Genomic DNA, 15,597 nt, shown 5'->3' with positions numbered 1-15,597 from the left:
ATTTAGCAGAAGTTTGTTGTCCAGTGCCTAGGTAGGCCAAGGTACTTGTTCCAGTTGACTTAAAATCAGCATCAAACTTTACACAGGTAGTGAAGGTATTGATCAAAACAGTGCCTAGAATGAGTGTCTCACAAGCCCGGCTAGCTCAGGTGGGAGAGCATGAGACGCTTAATCTCAGTGACGTGGGTTTGAGCCCCACGTTGGGTGTTTCTGTTACCTTTCTCTCTCTCTTTTCGGCAGCTTTCATTTGGATTCATCTAGCAGACCAAGTGAGACAAAGTTCAGCGTTTCTACTACAGTTGGTTTGGTGTCTGAGTCTCTGTGGCGCAATCGGTTAGCGCGTTCGGCTGTTAACCGAAAGGTTGGTGGTTTGAGCCCACCCAGGGACGAATCAAGGCTTTTGCTGCCTTGCAACTGCTAACACGTGTGCCGGGCAATGATCCTGGGCCACGTGCTCTCTGGCGTTACAAGATGACATCAGGATTTAACAGAAGTTTGTTGTCTAGTGCCTAGGTCGGCCAAGTTACTTGTTCCAGTTGACTTAAAAACACCATTACACTTTACACAGGTAGGGAAGGTATTGATCAAAACAGTGACTTTCTCTTGAATGAGCATCTCACAAGCCCTGTCTGGCAGTACAAGATGACATCAAGATTAAGCAGAAGTTTGTTGTCCAGTGCCTCTATTGGCCAAGTTACTTATTCCAGTTGATTTAAAATCAGCATCAAACTTTACACAGGTAGGGAAGGTATTGATCAAAACAGTGACTAGAATGAGTGTCTCACAAGCCCGACTAGCTCAGGTGGGAGAGCATGAGACACTTAATCTCAGTGACGTGTGTTTGAGCCCCATCTTGGGTGTTTCTGTTACCTTTCTCTCTCTCTTTTTGGCAGCTTTCATTTGGGTTCATCCAGCAGACCAAGTGAGACAAAGTTCAGCATTTCTACCACAGTTGGTATGATTAGTCTGAGTCTCTGTGTCACAATCGGTTAGCGCGTTCGGCTGTTAACCGAAAGGTTGTTGCTTTGAGCCCATCCAGGGACGAACGAAGGCTTTTGCTGCCTTGCAACTGCTAACACGTGCACCGGGCAATGATCCTGGGCCACGTGCTGTCTGGCGTTACAAGATGACATCAGGATTTAGTAGAAGTTTGTTGTCTAGTGCCTGGATCGGCCAAGTTACTTATGCCAGTTTACTTAGAATGACTGTATCAGAAGCCCGGCTAGCTCAGTCGGTAGAGCATGAGACTCTTAATCTCAGGGTCGTGGGTCCGACCCCTACGTTGGGCGTTTCTGTTACTTTTCTCACTCTCTCTTTTCAGCAGCTTTATTTGGATTCTTCGAGCATACCTATTGAGACAAAGTTCAGCATTTCTACTACAGTTGCAATGCTCTCTAAGTCTCTGTGGCGCAAACGGTTTTCGAGTTCAGCTGTTAACTGAAAGGTTGTTGCATTGAGCCCACCCAGGGACGAACCAAGGCTTTTGCTGCCTTGCAACTGCTAACACGTGTGCCGGGCAATGATCCTGGGCCACGTGCTCTCTGGCGTTACAAGATGACATCAGGATTTAACAGAAGTTTGTTGTCTAGTGCCTAGGTCGGCCAAGTTACTTGTTCCAGTTGACTTAAAAACACCATTACGTTCAAAGGAGCTAAACGTAAGTCCGTTTCTCTGATTAACATTAAGAATATCACTAAAGATTGACGCGACTCCACCACCACGACCAGTTTGACGAGCCTCATGTTTATATAAGAATCCTGGAGGAGTTGCTTCATTTAAACTAATATAGTCATTTTGTTTCAGCCAGGTTTCAGTGAGACAGAGTGCATTAAGATTGTTATCTGTTATTAATTCATTTATGATAAGTGCTTTAGGTGCTAGTGACCTGATGTTTAGGAGACCAAGCTTCATGAAATTTGTATTTTCACAAATCTGTGACATCTGTTTTTATGCTTGATGAGTTAAACCATGATGATCATACAGAATTTTATCGTTTAAATTAAATTTATAAATGGGAGAATGGCGATAAGACAAGTCTATATAAAAATGAAATGCCTGGTTAATGATCAGTATGAAGGACCAGGAGTGACACTGAAAAATCATTTTATCAATGAAAATTTTTTTACATAAAAATTTACATAAATACATCACATTTAAATGTTTAAATAAATACAATTTGTTTTAAAACATTGATTAATCAAACAATAAAAAGTATTTTATTAAGAAATTACCTTAAATTCTTTAAAAAATGCTTTTGGCAAATGTTTTTTTTAAAGCTATATAATATGTGTATTTTATATATATTTAATATGCTTTTTTATTCTTTGATTAATTATCATAAGAAAACATGAATTAAATAAACAGTTTTAAATAAGTATATTTACAAATTTAAATGATATTTTTAAATGTAATCTTTTATTGATATAATAATATATTATTGATATAATAATATATTTTAAAAACACAAATTAAATCCATTTAAATATGCCTTGTCCATTTAAAGCCGATTTCTTATTGATGCACTTTTTATTATTTGAATAACCAACATTTAAAACGTGAAATAAATTAACTTTTTTTTAAAAACAATGTGTATTAATTTATCCATTTAATTTTTTTTATCCATTGTTTAACTGCCTATATGATTAATTTAAATAATTTTCTGCTTCAATTATTGAAAATTGATCATTTGATTATTCACTTTATTTTTAAATGATGCTCTTGGTCCTCCATAGAACAGTGCCTGTTTAATATTTCAGTTCTAATATCAGGTGTTCAACCTGAAATTAATTAAATTTAGGTATCCTAACATGCAGTGTTGGGGAAAGTCACAATATTGAGTTATTCCTCCAAAAAGTCAGTAGCTGCATTATTTAGTTACCTTTTATCGCAAGTAATACATTTAGTTAATTTTGAGTTATTTATTTTTAGTCATTCATTCATTCAACTCTGAAGTTCCTCTGAAATATTCGGTTGTAATATTTGGTTAGAAGTGTCATCTGGACCATTTCTGCCTTCATTGTGAGCAGAAAACGGTACAGATTCAGTTCAGTTCCACTTCAGTACAGATATGGCTACTGAGAACGCGTGTTTCTGCACGCGCAATACTGCAATTTGTCAACCGCAGTCACGCGCAGTACTGTGGCCTTTTCATTAAAAAAAAAACATTTCTGTGCTTTACGCAATAGCCACCAGGTGGCGCAAGGAATGACTGCTTTTCCATTGACTAACAGGTAGTTCTCATACAGTACGTGTTATTAAATATTTCCTAAAATTTGTATTTAAAAAAATTAAAACAAGACTAATTTGTAAAATACAAATTCATTACATCATATGTCATTAGGAAAAAATAGCAATCTGTTAAAATTTTAAAGTAAAAAAAAACTGTAGCCTACTTTCATTTATTAGACAAAAAACTGCACATTCAACTGTCCTCAGTAACAATTTGGCCATTTCAATAAAAAATAATAGTTTAAACATAATAATAATAATAATAATAATAATAATAATAATACATTAATATTTAATTCTTTTTCTAGCCTCTTTGGTTAAAATAAAATACATTTGAAAATTCCTGGAAATCAACAATAGCCAAAATATATTCAAATTAATTTAATATGGTCCGCTTCTGGTGCTTCACACCTTTTCATTGCTAATTTTTATTTCAGGAATAAGGTCCAAGATTAAGAATAAAGTTACCTGTAAAATGTTTTCTGTTTATGAACAATACAGTAGTGAAAGAAGACTTCTCTTACATCAGATTATAGTCCCACCGAAGTAACAGCCGGCAAATGATTCCGTTTGAATAATGTTATTATTAGTAGTATTATTTATTATATGGATATTTATGTTTGTATTATTAAAAACAAGCTTAGATTTGTCGGGAGAGTGAAATCATTAGAAACTAGGCTACCTTCTTTTCTGTCATTGCAATGCCGCTATACAAACGGATTGGGAGAAACCAGTGGCCCACCACATTCTTACGAACATAAAGCTCTACATTTAAAATGAAATTTTTACATTTTACCACGTCATATAAAAACACAAACATTTGTTTGAGGACATAGAACACATGTTTTATATGCATGTTTTTGTATGCATGTGTGTGTGACCAACACAATCTCATGGCAATTCGTAACTTTTTGATTAAGTGGCTAATTCGTATAAATTCATATGATCTAATTCGTACAATTTAGTACGATTTGCTCATCCCCCAATGACGGTTGGGTTTAGGGGTGGGGTTAGGTGCCACTCCTCCTTTTTAAAATTGTACAATTTTGTACGACTGAACTCGTACGAATTCATACGAATTAGCCACTAAACTGACAAAACGTAAAATACTTACGTTTTCTCGTGAGGTCAGGCTGGTGTGACCAGGCGAAAGATCGCTCGCTTCACAGCTCTTGAAGCATATTAAAACTTTGTTTTTCTGTATTTGCTTTTTTGTGCATGAACGTTTTATTGTATTTTTTAGTTTTATATAAAGTTTTTAAGATTTTATATAAAGATAAGAATTTAGATGATGGGTAGTATTTATATTATACATGGTTTATTATATTCAAGTCAATGAAATTGGCTAATAACCAAATATAAATAAAATATGTTCGTAAGAATATGGTGGGTGTGCCAGTGAAAAGCAGCTGTAGTGTATACTGTTGAATAATCAATTTAAATTATGTAATAAATAAATAATTAATAAAGCAGTATTAATTTTCGCCAGGGGCAACGCAGTGGTGCAGTAGGTGGTGCTGTCACCTCACAGCAAGAAGGTTGCTGGTTTGAGCCTCGACTGGATCAGTTGGCGTTTCTGTGTGCATGTTCTCCCTGCGTTCTCGTGGGTTTCCTCCGGGTGCTCTGGTTTCCCTCACAGTCCAAAAACATGTGGTATAGGTGAATTGGGTAGGCTAAATTTTCCGTAGTGTATGAGTGTGTATGGATGTTTCCCAGTGATGGGTTGTGGCTGGAAGGGCATCCGCTGCGTAAAACATGTGCTGGATAAGTTGCCGGTTCATTCTGCTGTGGTGACCCCGGATTAATAAAGGGACTAAGTTGAAAAGAAAATGAATGAATGATAATTCCCGCCAGGGGCGGACTGGCCATATGGCAAGGGCCGGACCATTTTTTAAATGTGGGCCGGTCATTTAAAAAAAAAAAAAAGTATTGTTTTTACATGCAGGCAGCTTTTATCTCTTGCTAGATGTGATATTATGATGATGAGGATAATAATAATAGTAATAATAAAAATAATAATAATAATAATAAATGTTAAAGAGCCCATATTATACATGAAATAGGGTCATATTTCGGTTGTAAGGGTCTCCAACAACAGTCAAAAAACACTGTCATGGTCTTATAATCTGCATTTATTTTTACCAAATTATCCCAGCGACTCTCATATGAATCGTTCAGCGATTCATTTGTACCCAAACCCATCCTCAGCGCGAAGCTAATCTGCGCTGATTGGACCGATGACAGCCTGCTGCGATTGGTCGACACGGACAAGGCTTCAGCGCGAGGCAGAGTAAAATGCCCAGCTGCTAATCTACAATATAAAAGTAGTCTCAGTGCACACACGCTTTATAGTGGATTTTGGCTGCCAGTGGGTGAATGTAAATACAGACGATGGACTAGAAAATACTGACGACTAACTATTTTATTGAGCAAAAAGTCCAAGAACTGGCGAGGAGATCTCCTAGCCGGTCGCAGTCTCCTTGCTCTTTTCACACACACGCACGCACGCACGCACGTACGCACGCACACACACACACACATAGGGCCGGTGCGTCCATAGAGGAGACCTAGATCGGCAGAATAGAGAAGGGGCGAATCGCTCCGTTATATCCGCGGCGCTCAGTTATATCACCAAGACCCTAATTGGGTGCAATTTATACACCTCACCTCGAAAACTGAGCTGAACTATTTTGAAACTTGACCGTTGCATGCGTGTAGCAACAGCTGACGATCTGTAAACAAAGCGGCACGCATCGCATTTTCAACGTGGCTTTACATGCGATATGAGAATATAAAGAGTTAACCTGATACAGTACACACGGTTACAAGTAACAAACTAAATACATAATTTGCAAGATAGAGTAATCGAGGCAACAGTTTTAATCGCACGTACTTACACTTGTGAAATGGGGGAAGAAACTGATCCATGATCCACTGATCCATGTTCTGACAGTCTTTACTGATCCTTCCTTTAACAAACCGATTAAGTCTTCTTTTTAAGCATGTAATTTCCAGAAGCACTCGAACTGCTCAAGGCTGGGCTATATTGCTGAGGTTTCATCTTTAATTAGACTGTCAATAAAATTCATCTTCACAGCGTGACTTCATTTCACTGGTGTCTCTGTGTGTGTGTGTGTGTGTGTGTGTGTGTGTGAGACTTTTTTTCTGTTAGTGGGCGGGGCCGCAGGTTTCAAATCTCCCGGGTTTGCGCGTGCAACTACTTGTGTTTCGTAGCCGCGTCATCACGAAACACCTAATGACTCGTTATCAAGACGACTCGTTTGAAGCACTATGAGTCGACTCTTTTATAGATGAATCAATAGTTTTAAACACTGTACACTTACAGATTTAAGCCTTAGCTGGATATTTCACTTCACTTAGAGCTGTGTTACACACTATATGGAAGGGCATTTTCAAAAACCCATAATATGGGCTCTTTAAGCATTTGGCCCAATCGGCGATGGCTGCCTGGATTCGTCCAGCCAGAAACTGTACATTAGGTCATGATTATTAATATTTATTCATTAGGTCACCTATAATTGTTTAATAAGCACATATTTATTCAAAACAAGAATGAGGCAAAGCCTAGCATAAGGAGTGATTCAAATAATGACAACACTCACAGTGAGAGAGTTAAAAAGGATGAGAAGATGTAGAATCAGACAGACAATGTGCACAATGTCAACTTAGAAACAAGGAGAAGCCAACATATAGACAGTGGCAATAAAGATTTGATTAATATCATCGTACCCAAATTCTTTATAAGTAATATTTTAAACCTCCTCCTGTGTTTATTGTTTTTAAGGGAAAGGCACAGCCAATCAAAAGGCTCATATGTGTTTTGGGGGCGGGAGGAGCGAACGTGATTGAACCCTTTCTGCATGCCTAGGTTATATGTTGACAGCGCCATTTTTTTTTTTTTTTTTTTTGTGGATTAAATTATTGGTGGGGACATTTCAATGGTTGGAGGACATTGGTGGGGACACATCCCCTCCGTCCACCCTAAATCTATGCCCCTGTATGTATATATATATATATATATATATATATATATATAAATGTAATATTAGTAATTTCATAGTAATACACTTAATGTTTGTTTAATATGGGTTGTATACTAGTATTCCACTTTATTACATAGACAGGCATAGCCGTTTGAGTTCTGAATAAGCCAAATAGGCTCAACCCACCAGTTTACTGTAGTAAAAAACACTTTCTATATTTAAGTGCATTTTTTGTTTTCATGTATTAAATAAACAAACTGGCACTTTTCTAATTAATTGACATGCATATAAATATATATTTTTAAACTTACAGGCTAATTCACATATTTCACGATCTGAATGATAATAATGAATAAGAAGTATTTTTTAATACTAGACAACACTTGATGTTTCTGTCTCTGTCAGTGACTCAGTGATAGTTACAATGGGTACATTCTCTAAGTGGTTCTGTCACTCTGTTTATTCCTTTCTGTGCAAGACTGTATAGTTAATGTTACACTAACTGTAAAGTGTTTAATATTGGTAGTTCATTTTGAAATAAAAATAGCGAAATGTTCATAAAGAGTTACATTTTTCCCTGGAGGAAACAGCTGTGCTGATGAGGTGAACGCCGAGAAAACCCGACAGCTTTTCCGTGACATTGGAGGATACGGGTGATACAAGTGTATCTATATCAAAGAACTGCAAATAAGCAGATATTATAACAATTTATCAATTTATCACACACCTCGTTCTCTCGCTGTCCATGGCTGTGGTTTGCTGATCAAATGAATAACAAGACAGGGAGGAGCTGAATCCTGAGTAGAAATATAGGGGGGCTACAGCCCCCCTAAAACAGGCCAAGCAACGCCCATGGTGCGCTCACTGCGCTGGGTCTCTCAGTTAGTGGCGAGACCACTCGATGCACGATGCCAACAGTCGGTCGGCGAGTAAATTAATATGATGAATGGAAACACACAGGCCTGTGCGTATAGACATGTAATGTAATGCTGTACAGTAATTAAATACCCATGAGTCACTTGTGACTTTGTATGTCATTTTAGATATTTTATATACTTAATTTTAATTTTTCAACTAAAAATATTTCCTTTCTATTAAAAACAACATGTTAAAAAGTATACAAACAAATCAAAACTCATGTTTAATAGACCAAGAACAGTATTTCCTAGAGTCTACTAGTTTTTATTCTGGAGAAGGTCTTGGGCTATTTATTTTAGTCTGGCTGCAGTAAAAGCAGATAGGCCTAATAAGCATGTCAATATAATAAACCCCTAAAGAATTTCTTTATGTCAAACAAACATTTGTCATGACTTGTCACTCAAAAGCATCTTGCTATAGCTACTTAATTTATAATGTAGCCAAATGAGATTTCTTGAAAGCTTTCTTGCTGTATAAGCTGTTTATTTTGTTATTCTTTAAACATTTGTTGAATATACAGATTTATATTTTAATTACACCCTTTTAAGTAATGAGCTGTTCATCTTCTGTAATTATGACCTTCTTTTTTTGTAAAAACATTGATATTTCAATTGCATCCACTCCCACAATACAAAAAATACTATAATGAGTTATAGGAATACTATAGTGTTTTTGAACCATATTATAAAAATAGCCTGTTTAAATTCTAAAGTTGCTCTGGTATCACAACAACTATAAACATAACCCAATACTGAAAAAACATGTTCAAAAACGCTGTAATATTTACTATAATATTAACTATATTACTATACTATTTTTTCATGAGGTCTTCCGCGATAATAAATGCGAACGCAATCTTCGCCACTGACAGCATTTCCAGGCGGCAAAATAGCAAGATTTGGGAAGTGTCCAACTTGTGGTGTATTATTTGAGCCCTCTTCTTACTGCAGACAAGGTGAGGCACACCTCAAACAAGCCTATTGACATGCAAACACATCTCAAGAAGGTTTTCACAGCTACTGTCTTTCATCCACCAAACATTGCTCCCAAGGTGGGACTTGAACCCACAATCCGCAGCTCCGGAGGCTGATGCCTTATCCATTAGGCCACTGGACCATGTCACCAATCTTTTGTCATGGATCTCTTGTATGCATTCAACAAGATGCCAATGCATGGAAAACTGCACTTTAGGATCTATATACCACTTTGCCTTCTGTCAAATAAGATGTGTGCAACTAATGGACAAACATTTTCTTTGTGCAATCATAAACATTCGTGTCATTGGTCCTAGGGTATGGTTCTCATGTATGTTGTGACTGGTCTTGAGTTTCAAATTCCAGACAATGCCACTCTCATTAACTTGAAATCACAACCTTTTTGCAGCTATTTTCTTGTTTGCTGTTTCATCATCATCCACCTAACATGAGATCCATTAGTTGAAAGCCACGGGGTACTTGAAGTACAAGATCTCCATTGCCAAAGATTAGCGGAACCTTTTAAGTTTGTAACGTGACAGTGAGATTCAAGCAAGATTGGATAAATCTTATTTGAAGTGTGCAGCAAGTCTGAGAATTCGAAGCTAACTATTGTCCTCAGATCATCACGCCTAAGTTTTGAGAAAACAAGTCGGAATTGTTTCACAAAACTTAAATGTAACCCAAGAAACACAACCCAGTTGGGACTTGAATCCACAATCCCCAGCTTCGAAGGCTGATGCTTTATCCATTAGGTCACTGGATCAATACTAGCAATTGTCATATCTGTTGTATGGCTCAGGAAGTTCTTGTAACACAGAAAACAGTACTTTAGGATACCTATGCCATATTGCATTCAGACAATCTGATGTGTACACCTAATGACAAAACAGCTTCTCTGAGGAGTTTTCCTATGTCATGTCTTTTTGACCTAAGGGTTTGAACCTAGCTTTTTAAAGGTCACACTGGATTGTCTTGCACAGCCAACTTAAAAGGAACTGCATCAAAGATAACCCAGTTGCTACCTTAAACCCACAATCCCCAGGTTCGAAGGCTGGTGCCGTATCCATTACTCCACTGGGCTGTTTTCACTGCCTGTGAACTGTAATATGCCTCCAGGGAGTCGCTGACACACGTAACAAAAACAACATGAACAAAGAGTAGATTGGATCAGTCTCACAGAATTTTTGTGGCACTGCAGACTGCTTCTACAGGGCTCGTTGGTCTAGGGGTATGATTCTCGCTTAGGGTGCGAGAGGTCCCGGGTTCAAATCCCGGACGAGCCCTATGCCTGTCATAGAAAAAGCAGTGGAGCTGTGCTGTCTATGGTGTTTCTATGTTAATTGTAGCAGCTTTTGCTGTGACGTTAGTTAATGAACATTTAGTGGACTTCTGATCTAAATCAGTCTAACATGTACACTTATTCAGACAAAAAAAAAGAGCGGTAATGATTCGGTTCTTAGATTTGTTTATGGATCTCAAACAACCCACCAGCTTTATATGTAAGCACCGTTTTAATGACATGCAAACACATCTCAAGAAGGTTTACACAGCTACCATGTTTCATCCACTAAACATTGCTAACATGTTGAAGTGAGACCTTCAAAGATGACCCAGGTGGGACTTGAACCCACAATCCCCAGCTCCGGAGGCTGATGCCTTATCCATTAGGCCACTGGACCAAGTCGCCAATCTTTTGTCATGGATCTCTTGTATGCATTCAACAAGATGCCAATGCATGGAAAACTGCACTTTAGGATCTATATACCACTTTGCCTTCTGTCAAATAAGATGTGTGCAACTAATGGACAAACATTTTCTTTGTGCAATCATAAACATTTGTGTCATTGGTCCTAGGGTTTGGTTCTCATGTATGTTGTGACTGGTCTTGAGTTTCAAATTCCAGACAAGGCCACTCTCATTAACTTGATATCACAACCTTTCAGCAGCTATTTTCTTGTTTGCGTTTCATCATCATCCACCTAACATGAGACCATTAGTTGAAAGCCACTGGGGTACTTGAAGTCAAGATCTCCATTGCCAAAGATTAGCGGAACCTTTTAAGTTTGGAACGTGACAGTGAGATTCAAGCAAGATTGGATGAATCTTATTTGAAGTGTGCTAGCAAGTCTGAGAATTCGAAGCTAACTATTGTCCTCAGATCATCACGCCTAAGTTTTGAGAAAACAAGTCGGAATTGTTTCACAAAACTTAAATGTAACCCAAGAAAAACAACCCAGATGGGACTTGAATCCACAATCCCCAGCTTCGAAGGCTGATGCCTTATCCATTAGGTCACTGGGTCAATACTAGCAATTGTCATATCTGTTGTATGGCTCAGGAAGTTCTTGTAACTCAGAAAACAGTACTTTAGGATCCCTATGCCATATTGCTTTCAGACGATCTGGTGTGTACACCTAATGACAAAACAGCTTCTCTGAGGAGTTTTCCTTTGTCATGTCTTTTTGACCTAAGGGTTTGAACCTAGCTTTTTAAAGGTCACACTGGATTGTCTTGCACAGCCAACTTAAAAGGAATTGCATCAAAGACAACCCAGTTGGTACCTTAAACCCACAATCCCCAGCTTCGAAGGCTGGTGCCGTATCCATTACTCCACTGGGCTGTTTTTCACTGCCTGTGAACTGTAATATGCCTCCAGGGAGTTGCTGACACACGTAACAAAAACAACATGAACAAAGAGTAGATTGGATCAGTCTCACAGAATTTTTAGTGGCACTGCAGTCTGCTTCTACAGGGCTCGTTGGTCTAGGGGTATGATTCTCGCTTAGGGTGCGAGACGTCCCGGGTTCAAATCCCGGACGAGCCCTATCCCTGTCATAGAAAAAGCAGCGGAGCTGTGCTTTCTATGGTGTTTCTATGTTAATAGTAGCAGCTTTTGCTGTGACGTTAGTTAATTAACATTTAGTGGACTTCTGATCTAAATCAGTCTAACATGTACACTTATTCAGACAAAAAAAGGAGCAGTAATGATTCGGTTCTTAAATTTGTTTATGGATCTCAAACAATCCACCAGCTTTATATGTAAGCAACGTTTTAAAGACATGCAGACACATCTCAAGAAGGTTTTCACAGCTACCGTGTTTCATCCACCAAACATTGCTAACATATTGAAGTGAGACCTTCAAAGATGACACAGGTAGGACTTGAACCCACAATCCCAAGCCCTGGAGGCTGATGCCTTATCCATTAGGCCACTGGACCATGTCGCCAATCTTTTGTCATGGATCTCTTGTATGCATTCAACAAGATGACAATGCATGGAAAACTGCACTTTAGGATCTATATGCCACTTTGCATTCTGTGAAATAAGATGTGTGCAACTAATGGACAAACATTTTCTTTGTGCAATCATACACATTCTTGTCTCATTGGTCCTGGAGTATGGTTCTCGTGTATGTTATGACTGGTCTTGAGTTTCAAATTCCAGACAAGGCCACTCTCATTAACTTGATATCACAACCTTTCTGCAGCTATTTTCTTGTTTGCGTTTCATCATCATCCACCTAACATGAGACCATTAGTTGAAAGCCATGGGGTACTTGAAGTCAAGATCTCCGTTGCCAAAGATTAGCGGAAACTTTTAAGTTTGGAACGTGACAGTGAGATTCAAGCAAGATTGGATAAATCTTATTTGAAGTGTGTAGCAAGTCTGAGAATTCGAAGCTAACTATTGTCCTCAGATCATCACGCCTAAGTTTTGAGAAAACAAGTCGGAATTGTTTCACAAAACTTAAATGTAACCCAAGAAACACAACCCAGATGGGACTTGAAACCACAATCCCCAGTTTCGAAGGCTGATGCTTATCCATTAGGTCACTGGGTCAATACTAGCAATTGTCATATCTGTTGTATGGCTCAGGAAGTTCTTGTAACTCAGAAAACAGTACTTTAGGATCCCTATGCCATATTGCATTCAGACGATCTGATGTGTACACCTAATGACAAAACAGCTTCTCTGAGGAGTTTTCCTTTGTCATGTCTTTTTGACCTAAGGGTTTGAACCTAGCTTTTTAAAGGTCACACTGGATTGTCTTGCACAGCCAACTTAAAAGGAACTGCATCAAAGACAACCCAGTTGGTACCTTAAACCCACAATCCCCAGCTTCGAAGGCTGGTGCCGTATCCATTACACACACTGGGCTTTTTTTTACTGCCTGTGAACTGTAATATGCCTCCAGGGAGTTGCTGACACACGTAACTAAAACAACATGAACAAAGAGTAGATTGGATCAGTCTCACAGAATTTTTTGTGGCACTGCAGACTGCTTCTACAGGGCTCGTTGGTCTAGGGGTATGATTCTCGCTTCGGGTGCGAGAGGTCCCGGGTTCAAATCCTGGACGAGCCCTACGCCTGTCATCGAAAAAGAGGCGGAGCTGTGCTATCTATGGTGTTTCTATGTTAATTGTAGCAGCTTTTGCTGGGATTTTAGTTAATGAATATTTAGTGGACTTCTGATCTAAATCAGTCTAACATGTACAATTATACAGACAAAAAAGGAGCGGCAATGATTCAGTTCTTATATTTGTTTATGGATCTTGAACAACCCACCAGCTTTATATGTTAGCACCATTTTTGTCTTTGTACACAGTCTCTTCTCTGTAGGCACCATGCAGGATTCAAAATGGCCTTTCGCGTTAGGTATCTCGTTACTCTTTTAGTCATAACAGGTAATATGCATGGCAATGCAGGAAGTTAATGACATGCAAACACATTTCAAGAAGGTTTTCACAGCTACCGTGTTTCATCCACCAAACATTGCTCCCATTTTGAAGTGAGACCTTCAAAGACAACCCAGATGGGACTTGAACCTACAATCCCGAGCCCCTGAGGCTGATGCATTATCCATTAGGCCACTGGGCCATTTCGCCAATCATTTGTCATGGATCTTTTGTATGCCTTCAACAAGATGCCAACACATGCAAAACTGCACTTTAAGATCTCGATCCCAGTTTGCATTCCGTCAAATAAGATGTGTATATGGCCACACTGGGTGAAGTATAAGTATACTCGGGCACAGAATCTGGGTCAGAAGTATGCCCTATGAGCATGCTCTGTGGGTATTAAGTAATTAACAAAATAGTTAAGTCTCACTAATACTAAGTTGATTCCAGGCACAAAATGTGCCTATAAGGTCCCAATAAAGCACTCATACAAAGAAGTGTGGTTATGAACATGCATGGCTTTGTGGCTTTAACACAAAACAAAACTAGTTCACTTCTACTATGTAGCAAAAGTAGCACAATATCACTTCAACTGCATAATTACATATTTTGAAAACATAAAGTCAGTAATAAATGAAGCTATCTAAATATATAAAGACAACATGGACTATTTTTCAAAGGTTCGGGACGACTGCTTTATTTTATAAAGATGCAGATATAAAAGTAACCTTGTAAATAATGATTCCGTTTTAATATGTTAACGTTTCCATTTGAATATGTTAAAATATAATTTATTCCAATGATGTGAAAGCTGCATTTGAGGCATTTGTGTCCTACATGAAGTCACTCTAATGATTTGGTGCTTTAAAACAATTTTTTTTTAATTAACCCAAAACTACTCTTGCATTTTGACTGTTATTTTATGTTTTGTGTTACAATGTGAATGTTATCAATGTCACACACACACACACACACACACACACACACACACACACACACATATATATATATATACACTACTATTTTTCATTTCATGTGATAAGTTTTTAGTTAAGATACTCCCAAAATAATTTCACATAAATCAGCAGATTTTTTACAAATTCTCCACAGAAATAACAAAAAAAATGTCCGCAGATTCTGTCTGGCCCTAGTTATGAGGTAAAATCGGAAAGAAAAGAGAAACTGGTGTGTAAATTGAAAAGAATCACTTATGGATTCAAGCAGTCAGGCAGGAACTGGAACAAAACGTTGATTACTTGTGTGAAGACTTGTGTGTATGGCTTTTGTGCTTATGTAAACATATTCAAGGGTATGGACAGATGGGTAGCATGTTGATTATCTGCAGTGGGCCGCTCTGGCTGAATTGTAATTTTTGTGTGAACTATCCCCTTATATGCTTCTGTAAGTAAAGGTAAAGTTAAATATTATATTACAGATATTATTTAAAAAATAAATCTTAGATATGAAGTTGTGAAAATAGGAAGAAAGAGGTCATAATTACGAGGAGATTTGGACTCATATTAATAGGAAGTAATGTGTTTTAGACATGCAAGTTATCATAAGGTGGATTAAAAATGTTTTTCAAAATTGTCTTAAAAATGTTTAAAGTTTTTGATCAGCTTCAAATACTGAATTCGTCTGTGTTGTTGTGTGTGTGCGTGTGTGTGTGTGTGTGTGTGTGCGTGCGTGCGTGTGCGCGAGAGAGCAGATATAGTGGAAAGTGGAAAACGAGGGAAAAATTTATCAATAAGTCATGACTGAAATTAAGTGGCAAAAAAGCTTTTAAAAAA

At 38.0% G+C, this 15,597-nt stretch overlaps 5 non-coding genes and 1 pseudogene across 5 annotated transcripts; 4 read left to right on the top strand and 2 right to left on the bottom strand.

The window, feature by feature from the left end:
- The window catches only part of LOC130222044 (zinc finger protein 721-like), a 495,527-nt pseudogene that overhangs the window by 170,739 nt on the left and 309,191 nt on the right, over nucleotides 1–15,597 (bottom strand).
- trnan-guu (transfer RNA asparagine (anticodon GUU)) lies at nucleotides 316–389 on the top strand. Its single transcript has one exon. It is a non-coding gene; the product is annotated as a tRNA-Asn (tRNA).
- trnap-agg (transfer RNA proline (anticodon AGG)) lies at nucleotides 10,339–10,410 on the top strand. The gene has a single exon. It is a non-coding gene; the product is annotated as a tRNA-Pro (tRNA).
- trnar-ccg (transfer RNA arginine (anticodon CCG)) lies at nucleotides 10,734–10,806 on the bottom strand. Its single transcript has one exon. It is a non-coding gene; the product is annotated as a tRNA-Arg (tRNA).
- On the top strand, nucleotides 11,880–11,951 carry trnap-agg (transfer RNA proline (anticodon AGG)). Its single transcript has one exon. It is a non-coding gene; the product is annotated as a tRNA-Pro (tRNA).
- Nucleotides 13,420–13,491, top strand: trnap-cgg (transfer RNA proline (anticodon CGG)). Its single transcript has one exon. It is a non-coding gene; the product is annotated as a tRNA-Pro (tRNA).

This window comes from Danio aesculapii, chromosome 4 (assembly GCF_903798145.1).
Source record: "Danio aesculapii chromosome 4, fDanAes4.1, whole genome shotgun sequence".
Taxonomy (NCBI): domain Eukaryota; kingdom Metazoa; phylum Chordata; class Actinopteri; order Cypriniformes; family Danionidae; genus Danio; species Danio aesculapii.
Note: the sequence above shows the minus strand (reverse complement) of the source record. Positions and strands in the feature narration are given on the sequence as shown.